Below are 19,166 nucleotides of genomic sequence, written 5' to 3' on the forward strand. Positions count from 1 at the left end.
TGCTTCTTCTCTGTCACCCTTCTCTCTCTCTCTCTCTGAGTTCCCAGCATGCATTGTGTTTCTTCATTTCGCTACTAAATAGCCACCAAATGAGCCAAAATAGATATAAAAGGTAGTTCTAAATTAATGTGTAATGGTAACACAGCCTGCCATTGTCAACATTTCAATATTGGACCAAATAAAACCTCGAAATGAAAACACCACCCTATGTGAAACATATATGTCCTCCTGGGCATATATATACCCCTTGTCGAGTTAACGTGATTTAGAGAAGTAACAGCGGAACGCGCTTCGGAACGCGCTTCTAATGGCATCTGCTATACTGTGATGTCCTCCAATAACTTGGCCCTATTTCACATTTAGTTTTACAATAAAAACACATTTATGCAATGACTTTACATAATGTAGGGTATATTTATGTGCATCATCCTTCCTGCAGCAGGCGAGAGAAAATGATATCTTTCTGGACAAACTTTCACCAATCTAATAGGCTATATTTTTCTAGCTGATGCATAGAACATTATTTTCACTTTGATCTTGCTATAGTGTAGCATATTTACATGCTTGCAGTATTGAAACTGCAGTTAGATTGGTTTGAGAAGCATAATAATATGGAATAATAGCCTATAATGCAGACAGACAGGCTGGATGAAGGGAGGGGGGGGGGGGGGGCAGAGCGTTTGGCTTTCGTCTGGTTTTGCGGGATCACTGGAATTGGAGCTAAAAAGGCAAGCGTGCGATTCGTTTATTGCACTTATCCAATGAGCATGACGGTGCATAATTTTACGCCTAAAAGGCGTGGTTGTAATGCTTTGGGCTGCATCTAGCGCCAGCACGACGATATCAAGTGCGCCTTTCCACGCCCACTGCTTTGATCTGCGCCTGCCGCTCGGCCTAGAAACTGCGCCGATGCAACGATAGGGGCCAGTATATCTGCAGCCACATTCAGACACTGTTTCACAAAGTCACCACATGAAAAAGCTGTCCACCCTTTGCAATCAGTGCAGATATCTGATAACTTGCCCGAGTTGCATTCTGGATAAAAAAAAATCGGGGGGCAAAAAAAAAAAAAAATTGCGCTGTGAGGGGGGGCCCGTGAGGGGGGCATGCCCAGGGGCCCATGAAGTCATAATCCATCTATGCTTGTTAATCTCGCTATATTCTTCATCACAGCGGGTCATTACCCACTGCGCACTTAGGTCCCTATCGTTGCATCGGCGCTGTTTCTAGGCCGAACGCCTGGCGCAGCTGAAATCAGTGGGCGTGGACCAGCGCACTTGATATCGTCGTGCTGGCACTAGACGCAGCCTCAACCATTACAACCACGCCTTTTAAGCGTAAAATTATGCACCGTCATGCTCATTGGATAACTGCAATAAACGAATCGCACGCTTGCCTTTATAGCTCCAATTCCAGTGATCCCGCAAAACCAGACGAAAGCCAAACGCTCTGCCCCCCCCCCCCCCCTCCCTTCATCCAGTCGGTCTGTCTGCATTATAGGCTATTATTCCATATTATTATGCTTCTCAAACCAATCTAACTGCAGTTTCAATACTGCAAGCATGTAAATACGCTACACTATAGCAAGATCAAAGTGAAAATAATGTTCTAAACGCATCAGCTAGAAAAATATAGCCTATTAGATTGGTGAAAGTTTGTCCAGAAAGATATCATTTTCTCTCGCCTGCTGCAGGAAGGATGATGCACATAAATATAGCCTACATTATGTAAAGTCATTGCATAAATGTGTTTTTATTGTAAAACTAAATGTGGAGTAGGGCCAAGTTATTGGAGCGGACATCACAGTATAGCAGATGACAGTAGAAGCTTCCGAAGCGCGTTCCGCTGTCACTTATCTAAATCACGTTAAATCCACACAGGGTATATATAGGCTCAAGAGGACATATATGTTTCACATAGGGTGGTGTTTCATTTCGATGTTTTATTTGGTCCAATATTGAAATGTTGTACAATTGCAGGTTGTCTTACCATTACACATTATTTTAGATCTACCTTTTATATCTATTTCGGCTCATTTGGTTGCTATTTAGTAGCGAAATGGAGGACCCAATTGCATGCTGGGACAGGGACATTCACAGGCAGTAAACTTACAACTGCTATTTCCTATGGGAAGCTGGGTGCTGCTATGTGTTGTGTCTGTCTGAGCGAGGGAGTCAGAGAGTCAAGTCAAGTCAAGTCAAATTTTATTTATATAGCACCTTTCATACACAAAGGCAATTCAAGGTGCTTTACAAAAAAAAAAAAATCGAAAAAACAAGCAGCAAAGCAATGCACATATAAAAAACACATAAAAAACACAGCCGACAGTTTTAGTTAAAATATATACTCAAATTAACAAACATGAAACATTATTTCTGTTTTAAATAAGTTACAAGGCACTCTTCAGTATTATTATTACATGTACAGTCCATTTGTTGGAAATGTACAGGAAAAATCTTTTTAAAATTACAGGCCGAGAGAGGCAGTAGTTTAGTAGCAGTTAAAAGCAAGAGTAAACATAAAGGTCTTTAGCTTGGATTTAAAAATAGGCAGAGTAGGGGCAGATCTAATGTGTTCAGGGAGTTTGTTCCAGTTATGAGAGGCATAGTGGGAGAACGCGGCTTCACCATGTTTAGATTTGGTCCTTGGGACAATTAGTAGACCAGTGCCTGAAGATCTCAGGGATCTGGATGGTTCATAGTGTAGAAGCATTTCAGAGATGTAGTGTGGGCCTGACCCGTTGAGAGATTTGTAAACTATTAGCAGAATTTTAAAGTCTATTCTAAGATTTACTGGCAGCCAATGCAGGGATTTGAGAACTGGTGTAATGTGTTCAGCTTTCTTGGTTCTTGTTAGAACTCTAGCAGCCGCATTCTGAATGAGCTGAAGTTGTTTAACAGCTTTTTTGGGAAGACCATTGAAAAGACTGTTGCAGTAGTCTAGCCTGCTAGAAATGAAAGCATGAATTAGTTTTTCAAGATCTTGTTTGGACATCTTGGCCCCTATCGTTGCATCGGCGCAGTTTCTAGGCCGAGCGGCAGGCGCAGATCAAAGCAGTGGGCGTGGAAAGGCGCACTTGATATCGTCGTGCTGGCGCTAGATGCAGCCCAAAGCATTACAACCACGCCTTTTAGGCGTAAAATTATGCACCGTCATGCTCATTGGATAAGTGCAATAAACGAATCGCACGCTTGCCTTTTTAGCTCCAATTCCAGTGATCCCGCAAAACCAGACGAAAGCCAAACGCTCTGCCCCCCCCCCCCCCCTCCCTTCATCCAGCCTGTCTGTCTGCATTATAGGCTATTATTCCATATTATTATGCTTCTCAAACCAATCTAACTGCAGTTTCAATACTGCAAGCATGTAAATACGCTACACTATAGCAAGATCAAAGTGAAAATAATGTTCTATGCATCAGCTAGAAAAATATAGCCTATTAGATTGGTGAAAGTTTGTCCAGAAAGATATCATTTTCTCTCGCCTGCTGCAGGAAGGATGATGCACATAAATATAGCCTACATTATGTCAAGTCATTGCATAAATGTGTTTTTATTGTAAAACTAAATGTGAAATAGGGCCAAGTTATTGGACGGACATCACAGTATAGCAGATGCCATTAGAAGCGCATTCCTAAGCGCGTTCCGCTGTTACTTCTCTAAATCACGTTAACTCGACAAGGGGTATATATATGCCCAGGAGGACATATATGTTTCACATAGGGTGGTGTTTTCATTTCGAGGTTTTATTTGGTCCAATATTGAAATGTTGACAATGGCAGGCTGTGTTACCATTACACATTAATTTAGAACTACCTTTTATATCTATTTTGGCTCATTTGGTGGCTATTTAGTAGCGAAATGAAGAAACACAATGCATGCTGGGAACTCAGAGAGAGAGAGAGAGAAGGGTGACAGAGAAGAAGCAGTGAAGGCAAAGAATAGGCCTGCTTTTGAAAAGCGCAAAGCGCTAAATGTAGGCCAGCTCCCAAGATATGACTAGGCTGGTATTTAGCGCCGACACGCCCACTTTGGGACTGCGCCACGCCCATTCGGCCTAAAGCGCATTTGGCAGCCTAAAGCCTATTGCTATCTTGCCGAAACAGGCGCAAGGCACGTTTTTTTGCGGTTAAGGCCCGTAATAGCGCCGATGGCCTGTGGGAGAATAGAGCCCATAGCCTCTAATCCTTGCTATATTTTTTAGATGATAGAAGGCAGATTTTCTTATAAGCTTGATGTGGGAGTTGAAATTTAGATCAGAGTCAATAATAATGCCAAGATTTTTTACCTGGTCCTTTGGCTTCAGAGATAGGGATTCGAGGTGAGCAGTAACTTTGAGCCTATCTTCTTTTTTGCCGAAGACAATTATCTCTGTTTTGTCTTTATTAAGTTGGAGAAAATTCTGGCACATCCAATCATTAATTTGCGCAAGGCACTGACACAGTGACTCTATGGGGGCATAGAGAGAGAGAGAAGGGTGACAGAGAAGCGGCAGAAGAGCACTGGCGCACTGAATAGGCCTGGTTTCAGAGAGAGACAGAGAAGGGTGACAGGGGAGAGGCAGCAGAAGAGCACTGGCGCACTGAATAGGCCTGGTTTTCAAAGGCGCAAAGCGCTAAATTTACGGCAGGTGCGAAGATAGCAGTACGCCGAGATTTAAGGCCGACACGCCCACTTTGGCCCATTCTGGGACTGCGCCACGCCCATTCGGCCTAAAGCGCATTTGGCAGCGTAAAGCCATATTGATATCGTCCCAAAACAGGCGCAAGGCACGTTTTTTTGTGTTTAAGGCCCGTTTTAGCGCCGAAGGCCTGTGGGAGAATAGGGCCCTTAATCGTGCACTAGTTCTGCATAAGCACCTGCAGCTCTCTCCTTATTTTACTGACGTTCTCACTAATCACACGGCTGTTTACATGCGTTTCTGAACGGCTATCTAGTTATTAGCATAGCTTGCTGTTAGCGATTATGGATGTTCTCTCTCTCCCTCTCGGTAAGATGTAACCTTGCTGCGCATAACATTACTTATTTGCGGGAGTGCATGGGAGAAGTCTCCCGCTAGTGTTGATGCCCAGTGTGATGGCAGAGAAACGTGTGTTTGCTGCGTCGCGTGTAACGTTAGTTTAGAGGAGGCTCTCACACACACACTCAAAAAGACGTGAAAAAAAAAAAAAAAAAATCGCACACTTTTGCGGTTATGTAATCGCACGTGCTGACATCGCGATTGTGATTAGATTAATCATGCAGCACTATTAATTACATGGTCATTTACATGGACCCCACTATGTTACTTTAAGACTTTTACTTTGCACTTTAATTAATAATTTGAAGATTGTCTTTCTGTCTGCTCCATATTCTGTTATTGCTGTGATCGCTGTGCTGCATACTGTGCAAAGACACATTCCTCCTTTGTAACATGTTTACTCACTATGGCTGTTCAAATCATCTTCAATCTTGAAAGCTTGTTGTAATGACTGAGTCCAGCTAACTGTGTGTGTGTGTGTGTGTGTGTGTGTGTGTGTGTGTGTGTGTGTGTGTGTGTGTGTGTGTGTGTGTGTGTGTGTGTGTGTGTGTGTGTGTAAAGGTGTTGGCTCTACCATGAGTGAGTGTGAGGAGAGAGAGGAGCAGCTGTCTCTGTCTGCGGAACATGACAGCCCGACCAAAGCTAAGAGGTGAGATGAGGATCTCTTAATGTCCATGACATCATTCGAGCTCAGCAGTAACATCATTACAGCTCAGCAGTGACATCATTAGTCTGTTAGCATTACTAAGAAAGTAAATTTGTCTTTGGCTTCTCCCAAATCATCAGTATAAATGGGAGCTGGGGCTCTGTTTGTTCGGGCTCTGTCTGTCCCACTGATGATGTCATACATTATAGTGACCTGGCTGGAGTAAGAGTTCTAAATGTGTGTCAATTTGCATAGTGTTAGAAGCCGAGCTCAAATCAAACAAAATTCAAAATGCTTTTGATTGTTGTAGGTGTCTGGCTATTTGGTCCATCATAGTGCGTGTCCTCTGTCCCCCTGTGCCATTTATAAGCAAATTGTAGGAGGTTGAGTAGATTCTCGAAACAGATGATTTAGGGCCCATTCAGATACAATCTGACGCTCGCATTGGCCCCCCCGTGCCCCATTCATAGTCAATGGGGGTAGTCCGACAGGCTCCGGCAGTGGGCGAGGCAGGGGTATGCGTGAAAAACACGCATAGGTCGTACGGCGAGAGAGTTCAGGGCGATACAACTTTTGGGGGATGCAGCCCTACGTCACGCTCCATTGGCCAGTCTAGATGCACACACACACACACACACACACACACACACACACACACACACACACACACACACACACACACACAGCTCTGCTCTGTTTCACTTCTTCTCTTCTCTCTCAAAAAGTCGCGGCTGTATATCTGTTCTCTTTCTCGTCACAATAAAAATCCTCAGGTTTAGTTGAAGGCTGCGCCTGATAATCTAGTGTATTAAAATCCCCAAGACAAACAAACGGTTGATCTGCTGAATGGGACAGCGCAACACTGAAGTTGTCAGTTATGGTTTCAACAGATAGTATTCAGTCCTGGAACAAACAAGAATGAAAAAGATGAAATTGTGTTCTTCATAAAGACACACATACCTTCAACATCAATGTCCATAATGTGTTTCTCTCAGGATGCAGCAGGAGAGACCAGACTGCGTCGATGGGGTGGGGGTTGCGGGGTATCCGCCCCGCGGGCTGGTTGAGGGGGGCTGGTCTGGGTAGAAAAGTCCAGGGCCGTTTTTTAGTCCCAGTCCGACCCTGACTGGGAGTGAACTTAAATAGAAAAATGTGTCGCACACTCTGGCTCCATATGCATCTATATTTATTGTATACTGTTGTCAGATTCACAGTCATCAGATATAGATAGATAGATAGATAGATAGATAGATAGATAGATAGATAGATAGATAGATAGATAGATAGATAGGTAGATAGATAGATAGATAGATAGATATAGAATATAGAATCGGATATAGAATTGGTCCAAAAAAATTACTCTAAAAATTATTATATTCGATATTGTGAAAAATATTGCGAAAACGCCTATAGCACACATGCCAATAGTCGGCCGTCAGACATGTCTAGGCATCTGTAGCTCTAGTATTTGCAGTGTGTCACCAAACCAAAAGTGGTTTATCTCAACAACCATTTGTCTGATGGACTTCAAACTGGGGGAGTACGCTGCTGGGAACTGCCCAAAACACAGACCTTACACACACACCATCATACCGGGCCAGAGTCCCACCAAAATAGATTTGAATGCTGCACAGTGGCCTGATAATCTAGTGTATTAGAATCCTCAAGAACAAATGGCTGATCTGCTGAATGGGACAGTGCAACACTGAAGTTGTCAGTTATGGTTTCAACAGATATTATTCGGCCCTGGAACATAAACAAGAATGAAAAACATGAAACTGTCTTCTTCATAAAGACACACATACCTTCAACATCAATGTCCATAATGTGTTTCTATCAGGATGCAGCAGGAGAGACCAGACTCCCCTGTACCCAGCTGTGTGTCCATGAAGAGTGACTGGTCTATGGGTCTACCTATGAGCTTTAAAGATAAACATCCTTCTGAAAATAAGTAATTATTTTCTCTGTACTTCAGGATTAATGAAAACTTGAAATCGCCTTCTTCTTAAAAACACAGATACCTTCACAATGTTCATAATGTTTCTATCAGGATCCAGCAGGAGAGAGCAGACTCCCCTGAGCCCAGCTGTGTGTCCATGAAGAGTGACTGGTCTATGGAGCACCCTTTGAACTTCAAAGATGGACAGCAGTCTACTGATAAAAGGTATTTATTTCAGATGCTGTTGTCAGATTCACATCAAAGGAAAAGTAACGCACAGTCGCACACCAAAGGTTTTGTTAAGGTGTGGACCACTGGGAGCATAGTCGGCCTGGTCATCGTGAGCACCGGGACAAATCCAGGTGGGCCGGTGGGCCGCTTGACCAGGGGGAAAAAAAAATTAGACAGTCAACCGGAGCGGCCCACTTTGGGGAATGCTTTCTTTTTTTTAAATTAGATATTCCTCTAAATCTGGCTTCAAACGACCAACATTTGATAAAAACAGCCAAAATGTTGGCTGCGAGCTTAGGTTACAGTCACATTTTTTGTTGCCCCCTCCAAAGTTTGGCTTGCTCTTGTGTTTGTGCGTTGATGGAGCGGGGGTTGCAGAGTATCCACGCTGCGGGCTGGTTGAGGTGGGCTGGTCTGGGTAGAAAAGTCCAGGGCCATTTTTTAGTCCCAGTCCGACCCAGACTGGGAGTGAACTTAAGTAGAAAAATGTGTCGCACACTCTGGCTCCATATGTCCATATGCATCTACAGTATATTTATTGTATACTGTTGTCAGATTCACAGTCATCAGAGATAGATAGATAGATAGATAGATAGATAGATAGATAGATAGATAGATAGATAGATAGATCGGATATAGAATTGGTCAGAAAAAATTATTCTAAAAATTACTATATTCGATATTGTGAAAAATATTGCGAAATTCGATATTATTGAAAAATGCCTATAGCACACACCATGCCAACAGTCGGCCGTCAGCCATGTCTAGGCATCTGTAGCTCTAATATTTGCAGTGTGTCCCGCACCGTTGGCACTAGTTGCCATTGTCGGCGGCATTGAAGCGGCGTTGGGTCATTGGTGACAGAAATCACTCTGATTGGCTGGTCAGGGGTAGTGAAGATTCAAGATTCAAGATTCAAGATTCAAGATTTTTATTGTCACTCCATGGTACAAGTATCACGTGTGAAATTCTTGTGCTGTGGACTCCGTTTACGACATAGTACAAATGGGCAACAAGCAATGAGCAATAGGCAATAATAATTAGGCATCAATAAGCAATACTAAGCAGCAATAGGCAATAAGGCAGAATAGCGATAAGACAAGTCAGTGGCTTATTCATTGCACATAGGTGCACATGTCATGTGCATACGTTAGACGTGTTCAGACATTTTAAATTCGACGTATTTGACATACAGGTGCAAATAGCATGTACCTTATTAAACATACAATTAAACATTAGGCATACATAATGGTAGCAGCTGCAGTACGGTATGGTACGACTACTACACTATTTGTGTATGTTAAGGAGTCTCGTGGCCTGCGGGAAGAAACTGTTCCTCAAGCGATTTGTGCGTGTTTTTGGAACCCTGTATCTCCTCCCTGAGGGTAGCAGGGAGAACAAGCTGTTGTGGGGATGGTTTGTGTCTTTGATGATCTTCAGGGACCTCCTGAGGCACCGCTGGTTATACAGTTCATGCAGTTCTGGCAACTCATCTCCTGTTACGTGCTGGGCCGCGCGCCTCACCCTCCATAGCGCCCTGCGGTCCATGGTGGTACAGTTCCCGTACCAGGCGGTGAAGCAGCCAGTCAGCAGGCTTTCAATGGTGCCTCTGTAGAAGTCCCTGAGGATTTCTTTCCTTAGCCCAAATTTCTTCAGGCGCCTGAGTCCGTGTATTCGCTGTTGGGCCTTTTTGACAACAGTGGCTGTGTGGCCGGCCCAGGTCAGGTCCTGGTGGATGTTGACTCCCAGGTACTTAAAGCTGTCCACCCTTTCCACCACTGTGCCGTTGATGGTGATTGGGGGGTGTGCGCCCCCCCCTCTCCTGTAGTCCACAATTATCTCCTTGGTCTTGGAGACGTTCAGAGAGAGGTGGTTGTCCTGGCACCATTGTTCCAGGACCCTCACCTCCTCTCTGTAGGCCGTCTCGTCGTCCCCCGAGATCAGCCCCACGACTGCTGTGTCGTCTGCAAACTTCACAATGGAGTTTGAAGTTTGAGTCGCCACGCAGTCGTGGGTGTAGAGGTCGTACCAGAAGGGGCTGGAGACGCACCCCTGGGGCGCTCCTATGCTGATGGTCAGTGGGGAGGAGGTGAGGTTGCCCACCCTCACCACCTGGCGGCGGTCTGTTAGGAAATCCAGGATCCAGTCGCACATTGCCGTGTTTAGTCCCAGATCCCTGAGTTTGCTTACCAGCCTGGAGGGTACTATGGTGTTGAATGCTGAGCTGTAGTCCACGACCAGCATTCTTACATAGGTGTCCTTCCCCTCCAGGTGGGACAGGGCGGTGTGGAGCACGTGTGCTACTGCATCCGCTGTGCTCCTGTTGGGGCGGTATGCAAATTGTAGCGGGTCGTGGTCCGGGGGGAGTGTGGGGCGGATCTTTGATATGACCAGCTTCTCAAAGCACTTGCTGGCTATTGGCGTGAGGGCTATTGGGCGCCAGTCATTGAGGCTGGTCACTTTTTGCTGTTTGGGGAAACAGCGCACTTAACACGACGGAGGCTCGGTCCTTCGTGCAGCCGATGCGGGTTCGAATCCGACCCGAGGTCCTTTGCCGCATGTCATACCCTCTCACTCCCCAACTTTGCTCTCTGCCAGAATATGCCCCTGGCTTCGGTGGACCTGATGGAGTGCAGTGCCGAATTTTGTGCAATTCGGCATAGCGGCACCTACCGGCATCACAAAAAGTGGTTTATTTCGAGAACCATTTGTCTGATGGACTTCAAACTGGGGGAGTACGCTGCTGGGAACTGCCCAGAACACAGACCTTACACACACAACATAATACCGGGCCAGAGTCCCAGCAAAATAGCTTTGAATGCTGCACAGTGGCCTGATAATCTAGTGTATTAGAATCCTCAAGAACAAACGGCTGATCTGACGAATGGGACAGTGCAACACTGAAGTTGTCAGTTATGGGTTCAGCAGATACCGTATTATTCAGCCCTGGAACATAAACAAGAATGAAAAACATGAAACTGTCTTCTTCATAAAGACACACATACCTTCAACATCAATGTTCATAATGTTTCTCTCAGGATGCAGCAGGAGAGACCAGACTCCCCTGAGCCCAGCTGTGTGTCCATGAAGAGTGACTGGTCTATGGGTCTACCTATGAGTTTTAAAGATAAACATCCTTCTGAAAATAAGTAATTATTTTCTCTGTATTTTAGGATTAATGAAAACTTGAAATCGCCTTCTTCTTAAAGACACAGATACCTTCACAATGTTCATAATGTTTCTATCAGGATCCAGCAGCAGAGAGCAGACTCCCCTGAGCCCAGCTGTGTGTCCATGAAGAGTGACTGGTCTATGGAGCACCCTTTTAACTTCAAAGATGGACAGCAGTCTACTGATAAAAGGTATTAATTTCAGATGCTGTTGTCAGATTCACATCAAAGGAAAAGTAACGCACAGTCGCACACCAAAGGTTGTTTTAAGGTGCGGACCACTGGGAGCATAGTCGGCCTGGTCATCGGGAGCACCGGGACAAATTCCGGTGGGCCGGTGGGCTGGTGGGCCACTTGACCAGGGAAAAAAAAAATTAGACAGTCAACCGCAGCGGCCCACTATGGGAATGCTTTCTTTTTTTAAATGAGATATTCCTCTAAATCTGGCTTCAAACTACCAACATTTGATAAAAACAGCCAAAATTTCGGCTGCGAGCTTAGGTCACAGTCACATTTTTTGTTGCCCCCTCCCAATTTTGGCTTGCTCTTGTGTTGATGTGCGTTGATGGAGCGGGGGTATCCACGCCGCGGGCTGGTTGAGGTGGGCTGGTCTGGGTAGTCCAGGGCCGTTTTTTAGTCCCAGTCCGACCCAGAGTGGGAGTGAATTTAAGTAGAAAAATGCGTCGCACACTCTGGCTCTCTATGTCCATATGCATCTACAGTATATTTATTGTATACTGTTGTCAGATTCACAGTCATCAGAGATATAGATAGATAGATCAGATATAGAATCGGTCAGAAAAAAATACTCTAAAAATTACTATATTCGATATTGTGAAAAATATTGCGAAATTCGATATTATTGAAAAACGCCTATAGCAGCGTTTCTCAACTGGTGGGTTGCGACCCAAAGGTGTGTCGCGGGGCCGTTTTGATTGGGTCGCGGACATTGGCCAATTTTTTTTTTTTTTTTTTTTTCATATTTCATTTGAGTTAAATTCAGATTATTGAAACTGGATTAGCCTGACCAGTTTTACTTGTTTAACAATCTGAAGCATATGCTCTGCCTGTAATTCAAGAGAAGTCTACCTTTTCATTTCATATTTAATTTTAGTTCAATTCAGATGATTGAAACTGGCCTAATTAGCATGGCCTCATGTTTAATTAAAATTTATGACCAGTTTAACTAAAAAGCATATAGCCTGCCTGTGATTCCTTTTTATTTCATATTAGTTAAATTCAGACTATTGAAACTGGATTAGCATGACCAGGTTAACTTGTTTTATTATTATTATCATTATTATAAACTTGTTTAAAAACATATAGGCATGTAATTCAAGATAAGTCTGCCTTTTATTTCATATTTCATACAGTTCAAATAAGACTTTCTGAGCATGACCAGTTTGACTTGTTTAAATTTAAAAACATATAGGCCTGTAATTCAAGTCTGCCTTATTTCAATTGGTTTTTAGCCCTAGTTGCACTTCTGTTGCACTTTTTTGTTCATTTGAGGTTTATAACAGTGCATGAAGCCATTGTGTATTAAATTAATGCGCTATTTTTTGTGCAATAAATTTGAGTGGTTTAAAAAAAAATCTGAAATTTGGGTCGCGACTTCATGACAAGGAAAATAGTGGGTCCTGAGGCTACACCAGTTGAGAACCACTGGCCTATAGCACACATCATGCCAACAGTCGGCCATCAGCCATGTCTAGGCATCTGTAGCTTTAGTATTTGCAGTGTGTCCCGCACCGTTGGCACTATAAATTATATTATAATATATTATATATATTATAATATTATAATAATATTACACACACAACACAATAGTGGGCCGGAGTCCCAGCAAACTAGATTTGAAGGCTGCGCTGCGGCCTGATAATCTAGTGCATGGTTCCCAAACTTTTCCAACCAAGTACCACTACGTACCAAACCAAATTTCCCAGGGACCACTTCCACTGCATATACCACCCCCCACACATAAAATAACATGAAACTGTCTTCTTCATAAAGACACACATACCTTCAACATCAAGGTTCATAATGTGTTTCTCTCAGGATACAGCAGGAGAGAGCAGACTCCCCTGAGCCCAGCTGTGTGTCCATGAAGAGTGACCGGTCTCTGCCTCAGCCTTTGAACTTCAAAAATGGACAGCAGTGTACTGATCAAAGGTATTTATTTCAGTTGCTGTTGTCAGATTCACATCAAAGGAAAAGTAACGCACAGTCGCACATCAAAGGTTGTGGTAAGGTGCCGACCACTGGAAGTTAACTTAAGTAGAAAAATGTGTCGCACACTCTGGCTCCATATGCATCTATATTTATACTGTTGTCAGATTCACAGTCATCAGAGATAGATAGAGAGATAGATAGTTCGATCAGATATAGATTGGTCCCAAAAAATTACTCTAAAAATTACTATATTTGATATTGTGAAAAATATTGCGAAATACGATATTATTGAAAAACGCCTATAGCACACACCATGCCCACAGTCGGCCGTCAGCCATGTCTAGGCATCTGTAGCTCTAGTATTTACGGTGTGTTTTAAAGTTTTAAAGATAAACATCCTTCTGAAAATAAGTAATTATTTTCTCTGTATTTTAGGATTGATGAAAACATGAAATTGTCTTCTTCATAAAAACACATACCTTCACAAGTTTCATGTTTCTATCAGGATGCAGCAGGAGAGAGCGCATGTACCCGAGGTCCTTTGCCGCATGTCATCCCCTCAAACTCCCCACTTTACCTGTCTGCCTACTGTCCTATCAAATAAAGGCAGAAAACGGCCAGCCCCCCCCCCCCCCTCCTGCTGCTGGGAACCCGACAGGGTGCAGTGCCACATTTCGTGCTATTCGGCATAGCGCCACCTACTGGCAAACACAAAAATCTGTTTATCTCGAGAACCGTTTGTCCGATCGACTTCAAGCTTGGGGAGTGCGCTTAGTGGGACCTAATGGAGTGCAGTGCCGAATTTCGTGCAATTCATCATAGCACCACCTACTGGCAACACAAAAAGTGCTTTATCTTGAAAACCATTCGTCGGAACAACTTCTTAACTTGGGCAGTGTGCTTAAGGGGACCCGTCAGAGTGCAGTGCTGAATTTCATGCAATTCGGCATAATGCCATACTGGCAACACAAAAAGTGCAAGATATTCATCTGATCGACTTCAAACTGGGAGTGTGTGCTGCTGGGAACTCCTCAGAACACCGCCCTTACACAAACAACACAATACTGGGCCGGAGTCCCAGCAAACTAGATTTGAAGGCTGCGCAGCGGCCTGATAATCTAGGGCATGGTTCCCAAACTTTTCCAACCAAGTACCACTACGTACCAAACCAAATTTCCCAGGGACCACTTCCACTGCGTATACCACTCCCCACACATAAAATAAAATGTGCTGATTTAACCATACGATGGCAGCAGAAGGGCTAAATAACAATATAAGGCTACAAGCTTGTTCAAAATGGACACACACGGACACTCACACACACACACACGGACACACACACACACACACACACACACACACACACACACACACACACACACACACACACCCATTCACACACACACACACACACACACACACACACACACACACACACACACACACACACACACACACACACACACACACACACACACACACACAGCTGCCAACATTAGGCTGTGAAAAAGCAACACAGTCTCACAGAAAATTGTATAATACCAACGTTTTGGACCAACGTTGCTATTTTACAATTTCGGCTCGAAAATTGTAAAATAGTAACATTCTGAGATTTTAGGGTTAGGATTAGAGTAGGGGGAGGGGTTAGAAACAGAAAATCTCCGTAAACCACGCCCAAACCACGCCCACCGCAGTAGACACATACGTTACCATTTTACAATTTCTTAGCCGAAATTGTAAAATAGCAACGTTTGTCCACAAACGTTGATATTTTACAATTTTTTTGGAGATCAGGTTGGAAAAAGAGGACCCCTTTGAAAATGTTTTTTCCCTTGGCAAGATTTTGCCTAACTTTGGTATTATTTAGCTACCTTCCTGACAAGCTAGCATGACATGGTTGGTAGAATCGATTTCTTAAGTCTTCTAGTTTCATATGATACCAGAAACTTCACTCTGGCTTTAAAACTGAGCCTGCTGCAGCCTCTGAAAGTAAATGTGTTTCCCAAACATCGCGATATTTCCGAAAATCTGCCCAATCCGGCTACTCCTCAGGGTTGATAGTAATTATAGTCATTATTATTAATAGTAATTAATAATAAGTAATTCTTTTCTCTGTATTTTAGGTTTAAATACAACTTGAAATTGCCTTCTTCTTAAAGACACAGATACCTTCACAATGTTCATAATGTTTCTCTCAGGATGCGGCAGGAGAGAGCAGACTCCCCTGAACCCAGCTGTGTGTCCATGAAGAGTGACCGGTCTCTGCCTCAGCCTTTGAACTTCAAAGATGGACAGCAGTCTACTGATCAAAGGTATTTATTTCAGATGCTGTTGTCAGATTCACATCAAAGGAAAAGTAACACACAGTCGCACATCAAAGGTTGTGTTAAGGTGCCGACCACTGGAAGTTAACTTAAGTAGAAAAATGCGTCGCACACTCTGGCTCCATATGCATAGATAGATAGATAGATAGATAGATCAGATATAGATTGGTCCAAAAAAATTACTCTAAAAATTACTATATTCGATATTGTGGAAAATATTGCGAAATTCGATATTATTGAAAAACGCCTATAGCACACACCATGCCCACAATTTGCCGCAAGTCATCCCCTCAAACTCCCCACTTTTCCTGTCTGCCTGCTGTCCTATCAAATAAAGGCTGAAAATGCCCCCCCCCCTTTCCCAAAAAAAAAAAAAAAAGAAAAATGTGGGCACCCCTGGCAATGGACCTGATGGAGTCCAATCGACTTCAAACTTAGGGAGTGCGCTGCTGGGAACCCGACAGGGTGCAGTGCCAAATTTCGTGCTATTCGTCATAGCACCACCTACTGGCAAACACAAAAATTAGTTTATCTCGATAACCGTTTGTCCGATCGACTTCAAGCTTGGGGAGTGCGCTTAGTGGGACCTAATGGAGTGCAGTGCCGAATTTCGTGCAATTCATCATAGCACCACCTACTGGCAACACAAAAAGTGCTTTATCTTGAAAACCATTCGTCGGAACAATTTCATAACTTGGGCAGTGTGCTTAAGGGGACCCGTCAGAGTGCAGTGCTGAATTTCATGCAATTCGGCATAATGCCACCTACTGGCAACACAAAAAGTGGTTTATCTTGAGGAAACATTCATCTGATCGACTTCAAACTGGGAGTGTATGCTGCTGGGAACTCCCCAGAATACAGACCTTACACACACAACACAATACTGGGCCGGAGTCCCAGCAAACTAGATTTGAAGGCTGCGCAGCGGCCTGATAATCTAGTGCATGGTTCCCAAACTTTTCCAACCAAGTACCCCTACGTACCAAACCAAATTTCCCTGTGACCACTTGCACTGCGTATACCACCCCCCACACATAATGTAAGGAAGCTTATGTGCTTGCCTTGGGTGAACTGTGAAGTGTGCTGGATCTTAGGTAAGGGCTCACGGGCAGTGATCGGTTAGAACCACAGAGATGTCTTTCAAGCGATCTTTATTGAGTATCGGCAGAATCAGTATACATCGTATACAGAAAGGGAAACATAGGACAAAGAATACAACGTCACAGAACACCTTGTTATATATACCCCCCACATTTGGTGTAAGACATCGTTGGTGATGTCACAACGTCCGGGGAGGTATGACATCATCGGTGACCCCATAAAGTCCCGTCTGCCATCACAGTCAGCCTAGAGGGGTGCCCACACTTTTTCAGCTTGGGAGCTACTTTTAAAATGACCAAGTCAAAGTGATCTACCGAACATATTTATTTATATATATATACACTGAGTATACAGTGGAAAACAGTGGAACATAGGGATGGGTATCGTTCAAAATTTTTCGATATCGATACCGTTTCGATACTTTGATTTCGATACCGGTTCCTGAACGATACTTTTTTCGATACCAATTTTTAGAAAAATCAATTTTAACAAAAATAAAACTGCATTACACATTGACAATTATGATACCAATCAAGTTTTACAGCAGAAATAAATAAAACCTACTGTATTTAACATAACTTTAAGTTGTCTAAACTTATTGCTGTCCCTACAAAAAAATATTGGAGTACTACAAAGGAAAGAAATATAAAACAAATAAATCAGTGCAATAGTTTTCAGTGCAAAACGGAGAGTTGCAAATCAGTGTTTAATGCTCACTGATGCAACAGAACGCTATTCTTGTCCAAACTGATGACTGATGAGACAGCTCCACTTCATGCATGGAAGACAATAGTTGAGCATTGACTAGCCTATCAATATAGCCTAATGGCACAAAGTGAATCCCATTTATATTCAACAAACTATCATGACATCAGCGTTTGTTAACGAGTTGCTAAAAATACACAATAGGCGATAACTGCCCGCTTGCATATAACGTTAACGCTAATTAATTGAAGATCTAACGCTAGCGTTGCACATCAGTGGTTAATGCTCACTGCTGCAACAGAACGTCATTCTTGTCAAAACTGACGAGACAGCTTCACTTCATGCATGGAAGACAATAGTTGAGCATTGACTAGCCTATCAATAGCCTATAGCCTTAATGGCACAAAGTGAATCGCATTTACATTCAACAAACTATCATGACATCAGCGTTTGTTAACGAGTTGCTAAAAATACACAATGCCCGCTTGCGCATAACGTTAGGGCGCCAATTAATTACACGATCTAATGCTACAACTCACAGCCAGACTGTCAGACTGAGGGATCTGATAACCGCTAACAACAACAACTTGCGGTAAGCTGACCCACCTCTCGATTATTTCTCTTGTCTGTGGAAACCAGTCCTTGTTGTTTCTGTTTCTTTCCCTGCTTTTCATCATCTTCGCCATATGGTACTCCAGGATAGGACTAGCTTGAGTGGCTAACGCTAGTTCCACTTCTTGTATTCTGTCTCCGCAGCGCACGCTGCCTGCCTCAAAACAAACACACACCGGCTAAAGTGGGCGTAACTTTTCCTGCATGCCTCTACATGACAGCCAATCACCAGCCGTATTAGAGCGTGGTGTGCAAGCATGTCGCATGCTTATAGGCTCAATGACGCTGTTTTGTTTTGGTATCGAAAATTGGTATCGATTGACAAGGGAGGCTTCGATACCCCTTAGTATCGATGTTTTCATTTCGGTGCCAAGTAAGTATCGAAACTCGATACCAACCCCTAGTGGAACACAGTGGAAAAACAGTGGAAACAGTGGAAAAACAGTGGAAAAACAGTGGAAACAGTGGAAAAACAGTGGAAAAACAGTGGAAACAGTGGAAACTGGAAAAACAGTAAAAAAAAAAAAAAAAAAAAAAAAAAATTCTTCCCTCCCCTCAATGCCATGCGATCGACCACACTACCTTCGCGATCGACCGGTCGATCGCGATCGACGTATTGGGCACCCCTGGCCTAGACCATCTGACATCGCTGATGACCTCACACGTGAACTCTGACGTCATCATTGATGATGTCACGGCGGTGTCATCATCATTACGTCGTTGGCGCGTTGGTTCGTGGGCATCAATTGCCCCAAGAACAGGCCTGATGGTGGGCCATTACAGACCGTTTTCTACAGCCGCCCTCAGATTCCTGTGGGGAATCTGTATCCTTCCAGAAATGGCCCTCCAGTCCCACCAGGTGTAGGCAGGGCTCGGTAGATTAGTCTGGCAGTGAGGGAAGCTGAATAAGCTTGGCCACCGGCCGGGTGTAGGTACGGGTCCCCACCTTTACGTCCGCAGACCTCACTTTGTTGTCCAGTCCCGGGGAAAGTTTGGTGACTGTCCCCATCGGCCAAAGTGCGCGCGGGAGCTGGGGGTCTACGATCATCACGACCTGTCCAACAAGCAGGTCTGGCTTCTCAGTGCACCATTTCTGGCGGGCCTGAAGGCCAGGAAGGTAGAACTTAATGAAGTTCCTCCAGAAATGGTCGGCAAGGAGCTGGCTATGGCGCCAGCGTCTTCTGCTCGGAAGTTCCGATTCGGGGTAGACCACCTGCGGGAGAGACGTGTCGGGCCGTCCAATTAGCAAT

The sequence above is a fragment of the Poromitra crassiceps genome (assembly GCF_964638095.1).
Source record: "Poromitra crassiceps genome assembly, chromosome: 4".
In the NCBI taxonomy this organism is placed as follows: domain Eukaryota; kingdom Metazoa; phylum Chordata; class Actinopteri; order Beryciformes; family Melamphaidae; genus Poromitra; species Poromitra crassiceps.